This window comes from Theobroma umbraticum, unplaced genomic scaffold (genome assembly GCF_002168275.2).
Source record: "Theobroma umbraticum cultivar Fairchild unplaced genomic scaffold, ASM216827v3 scaffold_34.0, whole genome shotgun sequence".
Classification (NCBI taxonomy): domain Eukaryota; kingdom Viridiplantae; phylum Streptophyta; class Magnoliopsida; order Malvales; family Malvaceae; genus Theobroma; species Theobroma umbraticum.
In genome coordinates this window covers 2,500,104-2,508,441 of record NW_018397275.1, presented here as the reverse complement: position 1 = coordinate 2,508,441, position 8,338 = coordinate 2,500,104, and positions in this window count along the sequence as shown.

Sequence of the window (8,338 nt, the reverse complement as noted above, 5' to 3'; positions counted from 1 at the left end):
CATACCCCACTATTCATTGTCTTACAATGTTGCCTATAATCTAAGGTGTGGAACTTGAAACCATTTAAGAAGTATCCTTTGTAACATCTTGCCATACGTCCTGGACCATGAGAAATTTCAAGTATATGTGGGTCTATTCATTCCTACATTCTGTGACCTACTAAAATGTAATACAAGAGCATTAATTGTTACTGTACATCAATAATGCCTATTTATTATTTAGTGTCAACTTATAGATTGCACATAAACTTACATATTCTTGGAACCATTATGCAAATCTTGCATAACGTATTTTCTTCAATTCATCTTTTGATATATGGACAACATCTCTTTTCACCATTTCATCAAATATCCTCACATTACAACAACATTACAAATCAAGATTATCTTATATCAATCATTAAGGTTTAAGGTAAATGGTATTTACTCAATATGAAAGCATCTCCTTGCAATTCATTAAAACATATGGTTTGGTAGTATATAACTTATTTTCTTCTAAAAATTGAGATTTATCTACTTGACCAAAATCTAACCCGAAATGAGTGAAAATTGAAAGACGATCATTAGAGTTTATGTCTCCCCTATCATCATTTCGTGGCACTTGATTTAATCTTATTCTCATAGTATGTTCAAAATACAAAGAGCAAAACTAGGAGACTTCTTCAATACTATATGCCTCACATAAGTTTGCCTCCATGAAGGCTCGATTTTTCACTTTCTTCTTCAAATTATGCAAAAACCTAAACATCATAATATTCAAAAAATTTAATAAGTACCTTAAACTTTTCTAATAAAATAATTGAAATCTAATAACGGATATAGTACTTCTCAAATGGATACATCCATTGACACTAGACAGGTCCACCAACTTTAGCTACGTAAGGTAACTGAATTAGAAAATGCTCCATAGAGTCAAAAAAAACTAGGAGAAAAGATTTTTTCTAGTTTGTAGATAGTTTCAATAATTTTTCCTTCCAAAGTTTCCATATGATCTATAGGTATTTCGATTGAACATAAATCTCTCAAAAACTTAAATATCTCAATAATTGTATCCTAAATTGAGTCAGGCACCATATCATAAAAAGCAATTGGGAGCAATCATTGCAAAAAAACATGACAATCATGACTTTTCATCTGATAAAATTTGCATTCAATCTCATTAATACATTAAGATATGTTCGACGCAAAACCATCAAGTAATCTCAGTTGTTTGACCCAATCACAAACAATTTTTTTTTCTCCTTACTTAAAGTGTACGAGGCTTTAGACTTCAAATTTTTTTCATTATTTTCTAGCAATTTTAATTTTGGACGCTTGCAATGCTCCTCTTAAGTCTTGTCTTACCCTTAAGTTGTCTTTTGTCTTGCCCTTAACATCCATAATAGTGTTGAAGATATTCTCAAAGACATTATATTCAATATGCATCACATCTAGATTGTGACGAATAAGAAGCATATGCCAATAAGGTAAATTTCAAAATATACTCTTTTTCACCCAATTATGACTTTGACCGAAATTAAGAATCTTCTGTTCACCATATTTTGTTCCAATAAGGATATCAGGAAGTGAATTCAACCATAATAACATTTCTTCACCTGAGAGTTAAGGAATTGAGAAGTCACGTTCAGCTCTTTATTTTAAGAAATTTATCTCTCTACCTTCTAAACATGATTAAGTGGCAAGAATTATCGATGACAATAAAAAAAAAAACAAGGTTTACTGTCATGCTCCACTATAAAAGACTTAGACCATTTCATACAATAAGGACATGATAATTGTCCATGAGTGCTCCACCCTGACAACATACCATAAGTAAAGAAATATTAATTGTCCATAGCAATGCCACCTTCAATTAGAAATTTTGTTTCCAATAAGCATCATATGTGAGAACACCTTTGTTTCACAATACTTTCAACTCATTCATCAAAAGCCTAAAAAGTATGTATGTTTTGGCTCGGACTTTTCTTACCTAGAATAACCATATTAAGAAATATATATTATTGTTTCAAACACATCCATGTATGTAAATTGTACATAGTGAGCATTACTAGCTAAACAAAATAAGATTTCGCAGTTGGTCCAAAAGGATTGAACTGCCTGCACGTAATCCTAATATGATATTTCTAGATTCCATTGCAAGTAACTCATGTGTGTGGTCAAAATGTTGCTAAGCCTCACTATCAACAAGGTGACTAAGCACTCCATCATCACTTCAGTTATGCGTATGCCATGTCATATGTTTAGGAGTTTTTCTTAACATATAAAGTCTTTAAAGCCTTGATATAAATGGCATGTAACACAAAATCTTGTAAGGAATTTCTTCTGCCTTTCCGCACTTGATTTCTTTGGTTTATATCGAGGATGACCACATGTCATATAATACTCCAGATAAGTAGTTTCCTTATAAAATAAGATGTAATTGTTTTTACATGCATGAATTTTGTCATATCCAAGTCCAAGTGTCGCCACTTTTCTTTTCATTATATAGAAGTCATCGAGTAAAGTTTCATCTTCTGGCAACATATTCTTTATTATATCCATCAAATGATCAAAACACAACTCACTCAAATTAAACTTTGACTTAACATTTAAAAGTTGTGAAATTGTTGAGAGCGTTGTATGCTTTATGCAACCTAATCATAAGGCTCATCCGCATCAGCCAACAAAGAGTAAAGCTCATTGCATTTGGATTTGGATTTTCCTCCACAAATCTTAAGTCATTATCATGACTAGCATTCAAAATGATTTTCAGACACATAGAATCTTGAACCATTATAATATATTGAATTTTTATTTCCTTTCATACATTGATTCTCTATGTTCCCTATGACTAGAGTATGGTTTAACCCCATCTTTACTTCTTGGTGATTGTCCAACTTCATGTTCCCCATATAAACTCCATATTGTGTAAGCATTAGTCAAACCCTTTTTTAAAAAGTGCTTTACCACCTTATCAGAACTTAGAAACCTAGTGTTGCCATATCGAGAGCAAGGACATCTAATTTTGTTCCCTCGCATAAGTGTAAGGTTTGAATGTGCAAAATCAATAAATCCCGGAACTCCATTCATAAATTCTTCCTTCATGAAGACATTAGGAGTTAGTTGTTGATACATCTAAGATCAATCTCTTTCCATTTTGTAGTCCTAATGTTGTTTTCATAAAAACAATTACAATTAAAACAAATCATTATTAGTGCAAACTTTTAAAGAGATCAGCCATGCATTCAACATTAATAACTATATATAAAATGTTATATATGTCTATATATTATTGCCTTTTGGATTTGATTTATGAATTAAAAATTAAATTAATACTTTTTTCAATGTTGTATTTGCACATAAGCAGCCTTTTCGTATTTCATGAATAAATCTAGGAAATTTCCAGCACCATTACATTATTTTTCTTCATATTTTTTTTTCTTTACCAACCATTTTAAGGCACTTTTATAATGGCATCAAACACAAAGCAGAATCATGGAAAAACACCAACCATATCACTTCAATAACTTATTATAACAAAAAAGAGCTTAGAATTGTTTCAATGCTATATGGTTTATTAATTACTGACATTTCCCATTGCAACACCGTTGAAGGTGGTGTGGTACTCAAAACTTGGAATTGGAAGCTCAAGAAAAGGATAAGCAAAAAATAAGAGGAAGCTCAATACAACCCAAAAGGATGTAACTAAAAGTGAGTATAAATTAAATTTAGAAACTATATATTACAATTAAACATTCAAATACTATGGCATAAAAGTGGGTGACTCTTAGAGTAACAATAATAATAATAACATTATCTAATGAATATCTTTTGTTAACAAAATGCTTCTAAATTACAACACAAATCTTATTTTCATGAAAAATGTGGACTTTTAATCATTGAACTGAGTGTGATTTTACTTCCTTGCTTATCACTTCCTCCAAATATTTTCTTTCATAAACATCTAACTCATATTCCAACATTACAAATGCAACTGATATTTTTCTACTATAAATATCATGCACTTAATCTATGCATAGTCATAATGTTGTTTAAGTAGTAATTTTCATTTCAAAGATTATTGAATACACAATCAAACATTTAAATATATATATTGTCATTATTTTGTTCAAATAGTGGACTATATAGAAGATTATCTATATCTTTCAACATAAAAATTTCACCGTTGGTGAATAAGATAATAATATATTATTAGTATTCACAAATCATTTTGATGTTAATAATAATTACCTAGTCTACTTAATGTAAAGAAGAAATTAGCCAAAAAGATTAAATTAACATATTACAAGAGCAATAATTTTTTTATACAAAAACTAAAAGCTTAATTTCTTATTACTACACTTAATTTTGATACAAGGAAAATAAAGTTTTCTACATTGGTTTATAGATGATGCTTACCAAAACAACGAATTAGAGTGCAAATAAGGTAGGTTAAAAAATAAAGAAAGAATGAAAAGAGTTGTTTCTACTTAGTCCATTCAATGTCATTTTACTATAAACTCAAGTATTTAACAGCCATATAACATTCCCTATATGAAAGGACCCAACAGACAATTTAAGAATGGCCATCTAATATGCTTTCTATCTAATGTTGGTGTAGTAAAAAATTAAAATATTCCAACCTAATATACAAAGCAGATGGATGAGTGTGGAAATGTTCATCTTTACTAAAAAAAAGGTTTACAAAATAGCTAGTGCTTTTATGTTTCTGGCTAAATAATTTAATGTGTTTTAACCATGTTTTCTTTAAGCATTACATTTGACAAGAATAGCTAATTATCTAATAAAATAAAAGCATTGCTTTTAATGCTAACAGTTGCATTCCTAGCTAGCATGGTGAGCTTAATGGAAAGCAAAAGAAAATGTTATAAAACAAAATAATATTAAGGCCGAAATGCAAAACCCAAATATGTTTTAATGTTACATTGAAAGCAAAAGATTCTTTCACATTTTAGTTTTGCTTTTGCTTTTCATTTAGGTTCTGGTTCCTTCCCTGTTTAAAGCCATTGCTACAGTAAAAAATAAAAGTGGGCTACAGAGGAAATAGGTGTGAATAGACTATAGTTTCCTATCCAAGAAACTAACATAAATGCAATACACTAGAATTTCGAAACAAATATGAAATGGCCATGGGGATGAATGTCTAGTTCAGGTCTTCTCAACCATTTTGTCAATTAATGATCCCAAAAGTAAAAAAGAACAAATCCAAGTATTAAAAGGCTTCATTTGCTTTAATTAGTAACCATTCTGTTATGGCCTAGCTAGTCCTCAATCCACATTGCTTTCTTTTTTTTGGTTTGGTGTCTCCAAACATTTTTTCCATTTGGAAAATAGAGAAAATGTGATTAACAAAACCATGATTCCATCCCCTCTTCTAATGATTAGAGTAAAAACATCTCCTCGTTTCAAAAGTGGAAAAGATACAAAAGAAAAATGGTCTGATGTTCTGCCAAATCAAAACAAGAAGCATTTGCAAATTGCCAATCAGCAAAGCTTTTTCAAAAAGCATAGGCTCCCCTTTGTCCTATAGCAACATTCATACACTACCAACAAAATAAAAGAAGTGATCCAAAGTGAAATAAAAAAAAAGTTACTTTAGAGAGTCAATTAGGGTCCCCTTGCAAACAATTGAGGTACCTTGCGTTTCGTGGATGTCTTAATTGAGAAAAGAGAAAATATCATCTGTGAGGAATTTTGATGCTTAAGCATACTTGTTGCATGGGGATGGGAGTTTTGTCAAATTTGCCAAAGCATGAAAGCGATCCCTTTAGAAAACATCAACTTTTTTTTTCCCTTTTTGCCTCATCAAATTGTATCACAAGTCCTTGGTTTCAAACAATAAGTAAGGAATAAAGAGCATTACTGCTTTTACTTGATTATTTAGTACTGGATCAAACTATACAAGGCTTTTTGCCTTGTACTAGAGTTACAGTAAGACCTTAAAATTATGCACATGTTAAATGCTTCTTCTAGGTTTTCTTCATCCTTCAAGAAAAAACCCAATGATGGAAGAACATAAGCAATTAAATATGCTTTAATGGAATTGATTAATTGTGCATTTTAAGCAAAGTTTGTGGCATTAATCTTAATACATAAGATAGAAGAACAAACAAAGAAAAGAGATAAACAAACAAAATAAGCCAGTTTTATTATCAGAAAAAAGGAAAAGAAACAATTCTGCAAGTGTTTATTACCTTTGGTGCCCTTAGCTCAATTCAATTCAAAACCCCTAAACCTCCAAAATGGTGAACCTTAGTTCACGGTTGAACCCAAAACCCTTCGATTTTTTGAACAAGAGACGAGATTCCTTTGCCTAGTAGCTTAATAACCTTAGAAAGAAAAGAAGAATCTGGAATAAGACGGAAAACAAAGAGGAAAATGAGAGAAAAGAAAGGGGAAAAATTATTTTAATGAATTGATCAAGTTTTGGGAGAAGAAAAAAACCTTAAAAAAATTAAGTAGAAAAAGATGAAAGAAATGAGATCGTGGAAAGCGAAAAAAGGGAAAGGAAAAATTATGTTGTAGGCACTAATTAAAAAAACCTAAAAAGAAAGAAAGAAAGTATATGCTAAACACTAAGGTGGCGTTTGGTATCAGGGATGTAAGTCACATTCCCTGCAATGTGGCTTATTAAATTACATTACAGTGTTTGTTTTGTAACAGATCACTGCAATGTAAGATTGCAATGCAATCACATTGCAGCCAATGGATGTAATGTGATTGCAATCCAAAACCAATACAATCACATTACATTGCACTCTGCAATGTTCTTAAAGATAATTTTACCCTTCAACTTTATTATCTTATTAAAAATATTTTATAATATTATAATTAAAATAAATATATAATATAAGAATAAAAATTAAAATAAAATAAAATATAAAAAATTAATATTTATATAATATAGATAAAACAAATTAAAATAAAATATATAATATAAAAAATATATTAAAGAAATGAAAATAAAATATATAAAATTATAATAATAAATAAAAATAAAATATATGACATTAAAAATATATTTAAAATATGATATTATATAAAAATTAATAATATAAATATAAATATATTAAAAATAAAATATAAAATATTATAATAATAAATAAAAATAAAATATATGATATTAAAAATATATTTAAGAAATGATATTATATAAAAATTAATAATAAAAAATATAAATATATTAAACTTATATTTTAATAATTAGGGGTAATTTTGACAATTAGCATTACATTCCCACTAAAGTACTTGTAAACCAAACACTGCAATGTTATCTTTCCTGCATTTTAATCATTATTTTACTTACATACCAAACACTGTAATGTTATTTTCCCTGTAATCACATTGCTTGCAATCACATTACTTGCAATCACATTACCTGTAATCACATTGCATTGTAATGTACCAAACGCCACCTAAGGGATAAGAAGCAACTTGTGCGCTTGACAGGGTGCTCCTTGGTGCTGACAATAAAGCTTGTAACTATATGTTAGACACTCAAACAATTTTATTTTAAAAATTTACTTTTCCTCCTTTTTTGTCCTTTTATCACTTATATTTATCTTTTTATTTTCTTAAATTCTACCATCGATAAAATCATAAAAGAAAAAAGTAACTAAAACTATCTCATATTGGATATGAATTTGATACTAAAATTATCTCACATCGGATATGAATATGATCATTAAAATATATAAAAAGATTTAAATCAATCATTTCTTACTATTAAAAATTTGCACTTAAAACTCTTGAAAAATTAGTAGACAAGTTGAATTTACTGTTAATTAAAGTAATACTAGTATTTTGTTATCGAGTAAAATTTAATTTTTAAAATTAATATTTTTTAGAAAAATTTCATATTACTTTTATTTTCGTTATAGATATAAAAGGTACAAGAGAATAGGAGGGAACCGAAACTTATCTCAGTTCTTTTTACCCGAGATGATAATTTCATATTACTTTTAAAGATTGACTAATGTAATTTGTTATGAACCTTATCTGTTCTTTTCAATGCATTTTTTTAACCTGTATATATAACTATAAGTCACAATTATAACTATAATAATTATCCATTACTATAAGTCATTAGCTGTGATAGAAAAATAATAATAGAAAATTTTTGTCATAGTTGCATAATTTTCTGGTAGTGTATATATAACTATAATAATTATAATATAAAATATGTAAGATATTTACTATCATATATTAATATTAACATTAAGTTATATTATGTAAAATATATATAACCTGTAATTTCACATTAATATAGGTTTATAAATATATAGTTAATATTAAATTGTTATGAATACGATTTGTATATGTACATATAACAAACTAA